Source organism: Muntiacus reevesi, chromosome 1 (genome assembly GCF_963930625.1).
Source record: "Muntiacus reevesi chromosome 1, mMunRee1.1, whole genome shotgun sequence".
Classification (NCBI taxonomy): Eukaryota; Metazoa; Chordata; class Mammalia; order Artiodactyla; family Cervidae; genus Muntiacus; species Muntiacus reevesi.
Genome location: NC_089249.1, coordinates 264,715,180 through 264,730,777, shown reverse-complemented (window position 1 = coordinate 264,730,777; position 15,598 = coordinate 264,715,180). Strand labels below are relative to the sequence as shown.

The 15,598-nt window shown below is 37.3% G+C and overlaps 1 protein-coding gene across 9 annotated transcripts in view; it reads left to right on the top strand.

Moving 5' to 3' along the window:
* The first annotated feature begins 1,540 nt into the window (after positions 1-1,540).
* Positions 1,541-15,598, top strand: part of MEF2C (myocyte enhancer factor 2C) — a 174,519-nt gene continuing 160,461 nt past the window's right edge. For 5 of the 9 annotated variants that reach the window (XM_065927052.1, XM_065925755.1, XM_065923110.1 and 2 more), the window contains exon 1: positions 1,543-1,692. The gene's annotated coding sequence lies outside the window, so the exon portion shown is untranslated. Of the gene's footprint in view, positions 1,693-15,598 lie in introns of all 9 variants that reach the window. The other 4 variants (XM_065929643.1, XM_065928902.1, XM_065930522.1 and 1 more) reach the window with 3 other exon arrangements.

Sequence of the window (15,598 nt, the reverse complement as noted above, 5' to 3'; positions counted from 1 at the left end):
GGTAACTACTCCTGGCACAAGGCCTCTGAAATGTTGTCTCTCAGACACTAATGGGTCTTTGAAAAGTTGGAAACTCTCAATTCATTAGGACTTTGAGTAGCTGTTTTGTACCTAAGAATGAGAATTGATGGAGAGGTTGTGACTAAACACATAATTTTATGAAATATGATCAAAACATAATGGTTTTGTTATGATGCACGTAACAATCAAGAACCTGTTTCTTTTTAGCAAGCTCCTAAAAAGTGCCTTCCATATAATTATTAAATAAAAACACTCACTTATTCAGTACTCAGCTAAGCTTTTAAACTCTGAATAAGAGAAGTACACAGTGAGAGAGGTACTCACATGGTTTCCTTGGATACTGGATGATGCCATTCAGGTCTATGTTTTTATCTGAAAGTGGTGCCCTGTGGAGAAACGAGGCTTGGTGAGTGGCTGTTTATACATAGTAAGTAAATAAGAACTTTGTTTATTTTACAAAGCACTTTTGATTTTGACCTAGATTTATTTTTCTCGTCACACCCAACCCTTGTAAACAGCAATAATACAGTAGAACAGGTACTTTGCACAATTCTTTTTAACACCACTGAAGGCATCGTAATTATTAAAGCAGAAACTCTGAATGCCATGGCTAAGAACATTACTCCTTGGGCTGCTTTATATATCTTGACTACTATATTGATGTCAGATGTATCAATGAACACTGCCTGCCTCTCTCTTTTCCTTCGAAAAGAATTGTTCTTGAAGCATCAATAAAGAAGTTAATCTAAAAAATTCACATAAAGGATAAATGTCCTTACCGTAGTCAAAGAGTAAGAGAACTCTAGCTTTAGCCGACTCCTAAACACTTCAGGGTTTCCTTAGCTGCCATTTTAAATATTGTCGTGGGATCCTTGAGTCCCAATCGTTTAAGTGCTATGAGTATACAATTTTGACATTCAGTCTCTCAGAACTACACGCTTTCTAATTTTGGTAGCATGATTAATCCCTCCTATGTGATGAGTTTTAACCGTCTAATATTTCTTTGGATCAAAAAGAACAAATGAGCCACAGCAAAGAATGGCAACTAACTTGAACGCTTCACGCGATTTAATAACCCGAAATGAAGTGTGTGTGTGTGCTAGGTTTCCATTAAAAAGTTTCCAGCCACAATTAATTGAACAAAAACTCGTCCTGTTCCAAGATTATTCTTGGAAATGTAATTTTGAAGTCTATGCGAAATAAGGAGACTTACTTTTTACCATATGAAAGCAATCTCATTTTTTCAGGAAAGATTTTTGGATAGACTTCCGATTTGACATTTTCCATCTGAACGAGCAGCGAAGGGGCTCGGAGGCGGGGGAGGGGAGGGCAGCAGTTCTGTGTTCTTCTGCCAGCTCTGACAAAGGTCTGCTTGTCAGTGATACCTTTACAGCTAAATTTACCCAGAGTGACAGAAACAGGTGCTCCTCGGCCTGCCAGACACTTGTGCACGGGGATCACGCATCTTACGGCCTGACGATCAAGGGGGGAAAGCCTGGGTCTTCATAGAAAAGGAGAGGAGGCAACGCAGCCCAAACTGGGGGGTTTCTCTTCAAAGCCAGCTGGTCTGGCTTTATTCTGCAGGAATTTTTTTACCTGTCAGAGTTTGGACAACAAAGCCCTCAGCAGGTGCTGACGGGTACAACTTCCTGGAGAAGCAGAAAGGCGCTGGTGAGTTTCAATTGCCAAAATGTATTTTTTTAATCTCTAAAAGTTCATTTTGTTATCTTGGAAGAGGCACTGCTGAGGTACCTACGTTCAGAAAGCTGATGAGACCATTGGAATCAGAGCCAACTAACCCAACAGTGGGTTTTCCTGGCGTAGAAAGTAGGGCTGTTACCATTTGACAGTTTTTTAGAGGAAAGAACAAAGTTTTTTTTTTAAGAAAATACTTTATATTTTTAATGTTGTTCTCGCTCACTACTCTCTTCAGTATCTGAAAGATGAAGAATTAATTATATATATGATAGGAGACTATTCAAATAAACACATAAATATCATTTCGACGCCTTTTAATCTAATTCTGTCATAATCTATTCATTCTAAATAAAATGTTATTTTTCAATAACTCTCCAAACTAAAATGTGAAATGGTACATGCTCTTTTCAAAAGTTTCATGGGCTAGAATATTTTATGTGTGCATGTGACAGGAATATGATTAGAGAGAATATGAAATTAATTTTATTTTTAATAAATTTTTAAAACATGTATTGCACAGAATATTTAACAAATAGGAATGGCAACATTTTCTCATTACAAAGAGTTTCTTTAGAGGAAAGTCTTCAGAATAAACAATACACTACTAAAGCATGTTTCTACGTCACTGATTTCCAAAATTAGCACTTTTATATACTTGGTATTTTTACTTTATGAATTCAAAAGTTTAGGCAAAAATATTTTTTTCAGAATAGGATCTTAATTAATGCAAAATATGGAAAAATGAGACCACATGTTAGGACATATTTTTAAAAAGTGATTCTATTTCAAGGACTCATTCTTTTAACTATGCTTCACAGCGTTTCTCTACAAATTGTTGTATTATAGCAAATTGAAAACATTTATTTAAGCAAGTAAGGAGCTTAAAGCTAGGGACTATACATAGTAAACATATGAAACCACTTTAATAACCAAATTCCATATTTGCAAGCAACATGGACTAATGAATGTAAAAGATGCACAGCATACATTTATCAAGAATGCTATAAATTATTATGCATAAAATCAATTTTCTGGGCTGTGGGGGGTAGAACTGGTGGTGCTTAAGAAGAGAAATGCTCCTACCAGTATAAATTAATACTATAAGACAACTGTTTTACTCTGATGATCCCATAAATAATTTTCAATCTCTATGCTTAACACATTCTCACACAGTGGGAAAATAACAAAGTCTGATATTTTTAAATGACCACTATATCTAAAACAATTTTCAGGTCAATGATGACACAGGTATGTCACAAATTTATATGTATCATTCTCTTTCAAATTAATTTAATTGCTGTTTAATTATGAAATATGTGTGGTTTAAAAAATTACCAGAAATTATTCACCCCACCAAAAAAAACCTAATGTTTTTAAAACATAGTCTTATCTACATTTTAATGAAACAATATTTTGCAATCTCAAAACTCAGATATGATTTTCATTATAAATTATTACATGTAGAATGTGGTTCAGAAAAGTAAAGTGCATTTTATTTTTTAAAAAATTCATGTATTTATTGTGGTTTCAAACTGCTCTTTTTATGTAATATTTTATCAACTTCATCATATTGATTTTGGCACCTGAGTAACCATGGTCACTGAAAATTTTAGATAACTTCCTTAGCCTCTTAAAGAATGAATATGCACTCCATGTATTTGATAATTATTTTTTATTTGGTCTGTTAAATACTATATTTGAAAGAAAGCACTCAATTTGAAAGATGACTACTGCAAAACTGAACATATATTTTTAAGTCAACTTCAGAATTGTATTTATTAAATTTTTATATGCAATACAATTGGCTATAATTATAATAATACTTGTCATTAACACCAAGTATAAGCAATACAAAAACTTCTTCCAAATTATTTTTTATGACTTTAGTGAATTATTTAAGTGTGACTGAACCTATGAGAAACATTGCTAGGTATAGCCCAAATATTTCTATATAACTAAAATTTATCTTTTTAACCCTGCCCTAAATTATTGGCTTAATCTAAAATTCTATGATAAATTCTTTTAATTATGAGAAAAAGTTTTAACTCCTAGTTCAACATGCAACTACATGTTTGTCCTTTCTGATAAACCTTCAACTTTCATGTCAGAAAAATACCTATGCCAACTCCCCACAATGTATGGGGATGGTTTCTTTTAATTAGTCTTAGTCAGAAACTTGGCTTAAAGTTGCAATGACTCATATATGCCCTAAAACTTTTTAATTTTAAAATACATGTACTTTAAGCATTATTTGCAATATATCTTTGTATCTTAAGGACAGTTTTTAGTGGAGAAAAAATAATTATTTTCCCCTTTCAGAAAGACATTTGAAAAACATTTTGTTTACCTTATATGGTCATAGGGAAAATCTTGGTTCTCCAGGCAAATAACTTCAATAAGTCATATTCCGAATATCAATATATTTAATTACAGGACAAAGAAGTTTCCAGCTAAAATGGTTTACTTGTAAGTATTTAAAGAAACAGAAATACTTTGGCAGCTTTATATGTATCTCCTCATTGACCAGCCACCTGACTGACAGCTGTCAACTGTCTGTGGGCCAAGTGTAACCCAGTAAAGATAAAAATTACATATTACTCATCCCTGTTGATCATACCTGGTGCCAGTAGGTTTTCCAATAGGAATAACTAGACTGTAGATATAAAGAAGTAAAAGAGGAATCATTTTAATTGCTTACCATGGCTCCTTTGTCACTAACTTGTTCCCCCTTCTTTTTCTTATTTATTCCACTTCTCTCAATGGCCAAGTATCACATCCACAAAGAGTTCATTTCCTTAAGGAAACTTCAGATGTATGTAACAAGTATGTGTCCATGAATAAACTGAGCACAGAGGTAATAATGGCCATGCATTTCTTTCAATCAAATCTTCTTTTAAAAAAGCCCATGAAATCTTTGAAAGAGTCTTTGAAGCTTTCAACTACTCATTTTAAAGAAAATGAAACAGAAGCACAAAAATGAAATTCATCCAAGGTCACCAACCTGAGGATGTAGATGTAGACTTGAGTCTGTCTCATAACTTCATATCCACTGATTTTTGTTTTCTTCTGTTAGACTTAAACATGTGGACTGTCAAACTATAAGTTAAAAAAGTATACATGAAAAATTAATGTGACTTACATTCCTTTGGAGAACCATTTTCAGTTACCAAATTTAATACCTTACTAGAGAGATACAGTTTTATCAGAGCATATTAAAATGTAATTTAATAAAATAGCATAAACACATTAAGATATCTATGGTATAAGTTTTTTAGATTCTCTTATTTAAAATGATTTCTAAACTGAAAATATTTATAGTGCTTATGAAACAGCAGAAGTAAAATATAATCAACGGCAGCATAAATGTTGAGAAGATGAATGTAGAAATGAAAAGTTCAGGTTGAAAATTTCTTATATATTAGGGGATAATTAAAAATACCAAATATACCAAAGTATAAGCATATGTATAATAGAATACTCAAAAGAAGAATATATTAAATGGTTCATATAGTTGGCTCAACAACTGACTAGATGGTGTGTGTGAATGTGTTAATTACTAAACTTCTCTGGACCCAAGAGACCTCATCAGCAAGTGTTTTCTAACAGCTAAGAAATTCTATAACTCAATAATCCTGTATTAACATGAGTGTTTTGTATTTATTCATATAATTATATTAATAAAAAGTCATAATGCTATGAGTTTTTATAATACTGCACAATACACTGATTCAAGGACATGGGGATATAGTCAAATGTTTTCCGACCCTTCCAAATAGAAATTGTTTAGAATATATCTATCATGTTCTAAATGTAAAATAATTTATGTTAACCATGGGCTTTGGAGAAATATTTGCCTTTGAGAAGTGTCTGCTTTAAAATCCAAACATGGAAATGAAATTTTTTAAAAAGGAGTTGGTGGGGGGGAACTTAAAACATTGTTATCCGATATGGGAGGAAACTGTGGACAGGGTTTCCCTGCAAGGAATTAGTCTAAAATAATCTCCAACAGCTCTACGATACCATTTAGCAACTAAATTATATATCTAAATTTACAAATGAATTTGCTTATTCTATTACATTTAGTCCAAATCAACATTAGTCATTAATCAGCAAACCATTTAACAATATGCAATAACAGTATGCAAATCAATTGCAAGCAAAATAATCAGTAAATAATATCCATTCCTAAGAACTGGGAAAGACAGGGATGTCAAAGCAAAATATGCAAAATCACAAGACTTTCAAATAAATTCAGTCATTCCCCTGCATCTCAAAGGGCTGTTAGTTAGGGTGAATGATTTGTCCCTCGTCTGCCTTTGAAGGATCATAAATGTTTTCTCTGTAGAGCTGAAGACTGTTGTCCACCAGAGCAGAAGCAGGCAGCTGAGCTGTCTCTCACTGCTTAGTAATTTTGTAACTGGAATGGATGAGACTCTTTGCTGGGCTATGTGTAAATCGCAGGAAAGGAAGTTTTAGTTTTTAAACAGAAGGGGTTTCCTCTGCTGCACATCCCAAAAGGATTCTAGGCCATATTGGTGGGTTCCTGTCAGCAATGGCTTGCCCTGCCCTCTCCCTATTGCTGTGAGTAGCCCACAATGCCAGCATTCCAAATAATTAAAACAACAGTATTAACCTATGAAATCAGCAGACAAAACAAAATCACTCTGTAATACACTACTGTTCAGCTGGCTATATTTTTCCCACTTGGGTACCCTGGTAACAAAACATGCAAGGTCTTACCCAGGGATGATATTATCACACATAGCTTTGAATTTTTCAGTTTTGTTCTATAGGCCTGAATTGACACAAAGGACTTAATGTTCATTTAACGTTTACAGTTTTATAAAATAGGACTCTTTTTTTCCTGTTCTTTTTTTTTTTTAATTGAAGTATAGTTGACTTACAATGTTCTGTTAGTTAAAAGTGTATAGCAAAGTGATTCAGTTACAAATACATATATATATATATACACATATATTCTTTGAAGAAGAATCTGATTCTTTTCCATTATAGGTTATAATAAGATACTGAATATAGTTCCCTGTGCTATACAATAGGGAGACTTTTTTTTAATGGAAAAAGAAAATGTAAGCCAGCACATGAATATGTCTGTTTGTCAGAAAAACACTGGTACAAGAAACAGGCGTGGTAGAGGCCCCCCATCTGAAGTGTTAAAAATATCTGTGTCCAAGAGAGGCTAATGGCAGCAGCTGGGTATGAAGAGAGGTTAAAAGCCTGGGAATGTGGATCCCTGTGTGGCCTCGGAAGCCCATGTTGTGAAGGGTTCTCCTGATGGCTCGGCAGACAGAGGTAATTAGGAGGAAGTAAGGGACATTTGTATTGATTGAAAGCTTCTTTCAGGAAAAGTCACATTTCTTAATGTGATCAAGAACAACGCTGGCCCTGGGTGTAGGGAATCTGGGCTCATGGCAGCTGATGGTCACTGAAGCAGGCATGTGTTTGCCAGCCAGTTGTCACTAAAGGTAGAGGTTCCTGGAGCCAGAGCTCATTTTACCGGTTTTGCTGAGATTCTAGGATCCCAGGAACATATTCCACCCAAGAAAAATAAGCACTTCCCCTTCGATAAGTTAAGATGAAGAAGTGTACAGAAACGTAGGAGAATTAGGTCCACATATGGCTCAAACAGTTTTCTAACTACCATGGGTAGAATACATGTGTCATGTTTTTTTCATTTGTTTATAATATGAACCAAGACAGGTGATGGAAAAGCTCTGTACCATTTTGAACTCTCATTTCTACTATTTTGAAAGGCATTCATTAACTTCAAAGTTTCATAAAACTTGTTAAGAGAAGTTGGGAGGCCAGGAATGAATAATGGAGAAAAGGTAAGGTTATGGGATTAGGACTTCACAGATGTTATGTTCACCCCTACATTCAAGCAGTCCCTGGAGAAGGAAATGGCAACCCACTCCAATATTCTTGCCTGGAAAATTTCATGGACAGAGGAGCCTGGCGGGCTACAGCCCATAGGGTCACAAAGAGTCGGACAGGACTGAGCACGCATGCACATTCAAGCAGTAGCTTGCAAACAAAATGTACATGAGAGGTACTGGAGGAGCTAGGCAAAATGCTGATTCCTGCGATTGAGGCCCAGTGGGCCTGAGGTGGGGCCCAGAAATCTGGGCATTCTGCAAAGCTGTTCTCTGCACTAAATTGTTCAGTCCTTATCACAGCCTTCTCTTCTTAAAGAGGGTCAATTCTCCTGCTCTATGGTAGCAAGAAAACTAGAACTTAGGGATCTCAAGATCCAAATGATCAAAGTGAACATATGGAAACAGGTACAGATGTTACATGCCCATTGCTCTTTACTATCTGATATAATTGTGCTTAAGTAGTTTAATTATTTTTATGTGCCTTGGCAAATGATGAAATTTACCCAATACTAGTGAATACACCAGAAGTCATTCTCAAGCTCTACTCAAGTTTCAGCCCCTGATAGCATAGCTTAAAATACGAAAGATGGCTTGAACTGACTCTTCAGGAAGTCATAAGCAACAGCACAGACGGTGGTTATTATGAATGTGTAGGCACAGACATTCACGCTTTGGAATACTCAGTTAATCATCACTGACCTAGGAAGTTGAAGAGGTCGCAGCCTAGCTATGATGTAAGGAAACCACAGGCTTTATTCTCCCATGTGTGACTCATTTTTGTTTCCATAGGCTACACAAACTAGAACCTCACAGCTACGTAAGAGTGAGGTGAGGACATGTGGATGGATGAACACAAATCCTTCACAAATACCAGATAAACAAGATAAGCATGTGATTTATTTGCTGTGAGTTAATCATCATTGTAATCAAAGAGCAATTACAGTGATTAATAAAAATAATCATAGAAATTCTTCTATGACCATACTGCCTATAGTATACATCACAGGTTGTTTAGGAAATAAGCAGCTTGGTTAGCATTATTTTATTTTGGAGTGATTCAGATAAATAGAAAATATTATTAATGAAATCCTATGGTTCTGAAACAAAAAAATGTAGTTTTCCAAAGCAATGAAAAAAATCTGATTAATAGCCAGCCACGGTAGGGCGCTTTACGGAGTTTATAACTGAAGACAAAAAATCGACAACTGAAAATAAAAAGATGGAGCAGAAAAAAAGAAGGAAAGGCAAAAGGAAAGGAAATTAAAAAGATGGGAGTATATCTATTGATTGACTATTCAGTCATTTTTAAAGGGCCCAAAAAGAACACAAAAACTGTAGAATGTTTGTTACTGCCCCACTTTAAGTAGCGTTAAAATCTTTTACTTAAAATATTTCATTTCTGAATAAAGCGATCTGATTTGATATAGATGCTCCATCTTTACAGGTTTAGCGCTATACAAGCTTGAGAAATATTTAATTTACATGCCCCACCTCTGCACATAGGAAGAGGCTTTATCAGGGATTTCGCAGAGGAAAGAGCAGAGTGCATTTTCCCCTCCAACCTTGTACCTCTCCCCAACCCTACCAAATTCTTCCTTTCATCCAGGAAGCAGCACTGTTCTTAACACAGGGTTCTTATACCTCCTTCAAGATGTTTCTGGAAGAATAATCACTAATTACAGCTCTGGGAGCTGTTGGAGTGGGAACAAAAGGGAGCGCGCCCGGGGGGAGACCAAGAACGACAGAGGCGGGTGGTCACAGGACACGCAGCGCCCGCGTGCAGAGAGGGGACAGAGGAGGCGACCAGGACTGCAGGAACCAGAGAGCGCTGGGTTTTTATTTTAAATAGTAAGCAGACAAATTCTCAAGCATCAGGATATTCTGCTGACAGAGAACGTGTTTTCCAATTCCCACCTTTTCAAAAACAGTAGCATTTCTTCAAGTGAGAGCCAGGCTGCCCGCTGCCCTGCACCCAGGACCCGCCTCTGTCAGCAAGCAAACGGGAGATGCATTCAGCGTCTCCTCCCGAAACATCTCCAGACCAACGCGGCAGGGCATCCGTGGAACCTCAGGCATCACAGATACTCCTTTGGATTTTGAACCCTTTTGCAGAAAACTCTGGAAGGAGTAGCAATGCATGGTTACTGCGTCACTGAGGGAGTGGGTTTGGAGTGCCAGCCCCTCTGGCAGAACACAGGCCAGGAGCATCCCGGGGGCTTCTGCGGAGAGGAGAGGACCTCGTGGTCACTTCAGGGAGAGCCGTGAGGGGCCAGGGCGCTCAGCAAAGGGCTGTTATTGATCTGAAGCATGGCTGCTGGGTGAGCCGAGCATGTCAGCGGGCAGAGGAGGACAGGCTGCAGGGGAGTGGAGGGAAGCAGGGAGACGGAGCCAAGTCTCAGCCGCCTCACCTACTGCCTACACCACGCAGAGAGTATTGATCTGAAAGGACTTAAAAATTCAGCTTGAACAGGAAGCATATCTATAAAAAATACTGAATATAAATACTTAATAGTATAATAAATACTTATATAAAAATACTTAATAGTATAATACTCTACATATTAATGCTAAGCTTCCTTAAATTGCAGAGTAAGATCATGTCATCAATAAGCAATTTAGAAGATGTCTGATTATTCCCATGTAGCCTTGGTGGTGGTGGTGGTTTAGTTGCTAAGTTGTGTCTGACTCTTGTGACCTCGTGGACTGTAGTCCGCCAGGCTCCTCTGTCCATGGGATTTTCCAGGCAAGAATACTGGAGTGGGTTGCCATTTCCTCCTCCAGGGGATCGTCCTAACCCAGGAATCAAACCCAGGTCTCCTGCATCACAGCAGATTCTTTACTGATTGAGCTATGAGGGAAGCCCGATGTAGCCTTACTCTAGGTAAATGGATATATAATTATTTTCATAAGTCTGCCAAAGTCAAGTATAACTACAAAAAAAAAGTCTTCGAGAAGAATATTACATGGAACACTGATGAGGATAATATGAATTGGTCATCCCAAAACATAAGACTTCTTGATATAATGTATATTGGTTTGATCAACATATGGTCATAAATACGTCTTATGCATGTGTGCTAAGATACTTCAGTTGTGTCAAACCCTTTCCGACCCCACGGACTGTAGCCTGTCAGTCTCCTCTGTCCAAGGGATTCTCCAGGCAAGAACACTGGAGTGGGCTGCCATGCCCTCCTCCAGGGGATCTTTCCCACCCAGACAGAGACTGAATCCCACATCTCTTATGTCTCCTGCATTAGTAAGCAAGTTCTTTATAGCGCCACCTGGGAAGCCCAAATATGTTCTATATTTATTTCAAATATGAAATGCTCTAATATGAAATAAAACTGCTTTGAAACATGGAAGCTGACAGAAAAGAAGTGGTCTTCTAAAATTTTAAGATAACGGACACTGAGATGTTTTTCAGGAATATGGGATAGTCCTTGAAAGTGAACAGTATAATGATAGCTAACATTTATTGAGGATTTTCTATATGCCAAGCACTAAGTGGCTACAGAAATACAGTTTCATGTACTCTTGTCAGCAAAATTCCCTGTCCTCATCCAGGAAGTTCCCATCACTTTCCCCATTTTACAACGAGGACATTTAGAAAATTAAGGTCAGATGGTTATTCACTGTCTGAGCCTGGATTCTAACCCAAGGTCTCTGATTTACTCTTTCCTGTCTGTTGTACATTCTCCAAAAAGGTATTTCCCATAATGTTCCTACAATGATGCACAACTTTTCATTACTGAAACTGACTTTTTAAAAAATTATCAGACCTTTCATGAGTGTTACTCACCAAAACGTCTCCTTAAAGGCTATACCACATTTATATAAGGGACACGCTTGAAATTTCCCTTTTGAATCTGCGATTAGTGTCAATTTAGGACACCAATATCATATATCAAACAATCTGCTGCTTTATAATCACATCATAGTTTCTATCAAGTACCTTATTCACTACATTTGGTTTGGATTTAGTTTCAGCAACAAATTCATCCTTAATGATAATGATTTGCTAACAATCAGACTGTTAAGACTGCAGAGCAAATTCCTAAGGATATTTCTGTTGAGCCTTCATCACTGAAATAAGCAAATAACCTCCTAAGGCCTCTACCCTGAAGAGGATGACACAGAGTTAGATACATATTTGTAAAATATTTTCTGGTTGGGAAAAAGTGTCGATTATATCATGCCCTGCTCTCATCATCCCTGTAAGTGAGCAAAGGTTTACAAGTATAATGAAGCAGTAAGCACTGTAGCTAAGGACATCTATTGGAAACAAATCAACATAGTTTCACATCCTTTGTCTGGCACTTAAGAGGTATGTGACTTGAGGCAGGTAACATTACCTGTCTAAGCTTTAGTTTTAAACATGTATAAAATGGGAGAATAGTAGTACCTTCTAAGAGACTGTTATTTAGATAAAAAGTTTATAAAGGAGTTAATTCAGTATTGATCCAACACTGATAAGTAGTGAGTGGCCATTATGTACTGTGAACTTACTTATTTCAACCCACATTCTAAGTGAAAGTCGCTCAGTCGTGTCTGACTCTTCGCGACCCTACGGACTACACAGTCCATGGAATTCTCCAGGCCAGAATACTGGGGTGGGTAGCCTTTCCCTTCTCCAGGGGATCGTCCCAATCAGGGATCAAACCGGGGTCTCCTGCGTTGTGGGCAGATTCTTTACCAACTGAGCTATGAGGGAAGCCCCACCCACATTCTAAAAAGACAGTAATATTTTTGTACGTGTACTACAAATACATTTGTATTACAAATCTGAATATTATTGATACAGAAATATTTAGCTACAAATTAATTTTAAAAACTTTCAATAAGAAATCAGACCTCTTTGGTTTAGATCTTTGACTCAATGAACTAGTTGTTGTTATTTAGTCACTAAGTCATGTCTGACTCTTCTTGTGACTCTGTAGCCTGTCAGGCTCCTATGTGCATGGGATTTCCCAGGCAAGAATATTGGAGTGGCTTGCCATTTCCTCGTCCAGGGGATCTTCCCGACCCGGGGATTGAACACGTGTCTTGCACTGGCAGGCAGATTCCTTACCACTAAGTCACCAGGGCACTAGTAAGCCCCAATGAACTAGTATACACTGGTAAAAACAAACTGGTTTTAATCACTAACTTAAATTTCAAAGTTTTATTGCATTTTACTTTTAGTTCTCATCATATTCCAAAATAGAGAGATTGCATCCCAAATAATGCAAAATAATTCTCTCTCTAGTAAACTGAAATATAGATATAATTATGTATCTTTTTGTTTTTCAATCTAGTGAGTATTGCAAACATATATATCTATGCATGATCTTGCCTTCTTGAAAAAATACAATTTTATATTGTTTGGTTTGAAATTTTAGCTTATAAACGAAATAGTTTAGAAATAACGTTGTAAGTTTTCGGCTAAGTAAAAAAGCCATCACTTGGAAAATTATCTAGAGAGAAGAAACAAGGTAATGTGGTAGCTTTATTCTCTCCTTTCAAGAATCTCACCTCTTAACTTGGTGTTCTTGATGAGGACAGCTAACATGAGTACCAGATATAAACTGTTTATTAATGATCTTTAGTCTGTTTTTTTTCCTGTAGTCTATATTTATACCTATCATGACATCAATAGGAATCATACACATCCCAAGTGGGACTTTATGAAACAAGCAAAAAATGCAAAATGCTATGGTTTCTGTTTTTCAAGAAGTGGCAAACAGTCCCCTAGATATAGCTGTAAAGTTGATCATGAGTCCAACAAGGAACTACCTCGAGGAGTTCTTCTGCTTGAACAGAAGGCGCCATTGGACATTCCACGGACTCCTCTTTCCCGGCAGCCTCCGCCCAGCCCTGCTGCCATAGATGGCCGTCAGACATTTGGAATGACCTCAGGAGATAATCTGAGCAGGCTCTGCCCTGAAGAATTCAAGCTAGCGGGAGACCGAAGATATCAATGTTTTCTTGGCTGACAATAGCATAAAAAGGTCAACCAGGGTGAAAAGAGGATGGACTTGGAGTTTCCAGTGCCTTTTCAACAACCAAACAGCTAACAAGCAGAAGGAACCATCTCTCAGGATGCCCGTGGAAAGGAAATAAAGCCACCTATAGGCGCAGAGTCAGGAACTTTTAGGATTAAAGAGATCTCTATCTCTTGAAGGCAAAACTCACAAATAGAGCTCATCCAGAACTAATCCACAGCCTTCTGACAACCTACTTCTCCCAACTTTTTCTAGTGCGGCTATCTGGTATGGGGGAAAATGAAGCCAATGGTGGAGAAGTAGAAATTCTTTGCTGAAGAATGGCTAACTTGTACTGTAGCTGACCACCTTCCTAGCTCTGTGCTTCACACTGAACTTCTTGCTGAATGCTCCTAACAAAGTTTTGAGGGTAGCACTTTCTGTTCCATATTCTATCCATTGAGGAAACTAAGGCAAAGGGTAGTTCAGTAAGCTGTGCATAACTATACAGTTCCCATAGGACAGAGCCAGCTAGCTTTTGGTCACATACATTCTCCCTAGCCAGACTAGCCTTTTCGGTAGTCAGCCATGGAGAGGTTGAAGTTTCTAGCACATTGCAAGCACTTGAAGAATTCACAAGATATTCTCTTAGGCTATCAGATTTCAGGAGAATAGGAAGAATGCTTTCTACCATGAAACACATGCAAATGGTAAATTAATAAAAGAATAAGACAACAATTCAAATACACATCAGCTCGGGAGATGATTCAAGCTTTAAAAAACATTTAAAAAAAAATTAGCTATTACTCATGAGTACTCATCTGAAATCTTATGGGTCCTTCAGTTCAGTTCAGTTCAGTTCAGTCGCTCAATCATGTCCGACTCTTTGTGACCCCATGAACCGCAGCACACCAGGCCTCCCTGTCCATCACCAACTCCCGGAGTCCACCCAAACCCATCTCCATTGAGTTGGTAATGCCATCCAGCCATCTCATCCTCTGTCATCCCCTTCTCCTCCTGCCTTAAATCTTTCCCAACATCAGGGTCTTTTCAAATGAGTGAGCTTAACTTAAAAGCTAATTACCATAAACGGCCAGAATTAACACCAACATTTCACCCTGAAATAACAGAAACATAGGGGATAATCACGGCAAAACCAACCAACCAAAGCATTGAAGTTAGAAAGTCTGTGCTTTGCCTTTAAATCTGTATGATGTTTTGTCTTCCATCTCTCAAATACTGTAATTTGTAATTAAGCTTTGTTCATGTTACAAACACTTCCAGTCAAAGGCCATGCTAGTGATATGAGTCTGACATAATCAATGTATTTGATAATACCCTCATCGAATTTGAGAAAGATTATGCTTTGCTAACAATTCTCACTTTGTAATACCTTCTTCCCTGACCTTAAGCGTGCTTTTAGCTATTACTTTAAAAAGATAATTCCATTTCCTGAGAATTTTTAAGTACAACTAAGCACAATGTTATACCAATTAGTCTCTTTAAAAAAGCATTCTATGTAATCCATGACACTGCCAATAATACATTTTTAGTTTGAGAGATAGTGTTATTCCCTACTTACTCTCAAACACTTTATTAAATGGAATTTCTTCTTGGAACAATACTTAGAAATATTTTTCTCTTGTAAAAGGGTATGCTTGTCTAAAATCTTCCATCGGGTCACCTTTCTGTAGAGTTAATTTGCCTCACCAACTCCAGGCAATGGGCCTGGTCTGGCAGAAAGTGTATGATACCTTGTCAGGTGACCTTATCATCTTTCCAAATTGATGTCATGATTTGGGGGCACACATTTAACTTCCGTTCTCTGTAAAAAAAATTACTGTTAAGGATTTCCTAGGACCTCTTTCAGCAGGAAGATACTGAAATTCTGACTTTACAACTTTTCACACTAGTGCCAAGAAACACAAATGCCAGGAGTGTCCTAAAATCTGACTTGTGTCATAAACCAGGCTCTTTCTCTTACCAATATTCACCTAAAACTCCACAGCAGCACATTCTAACCGA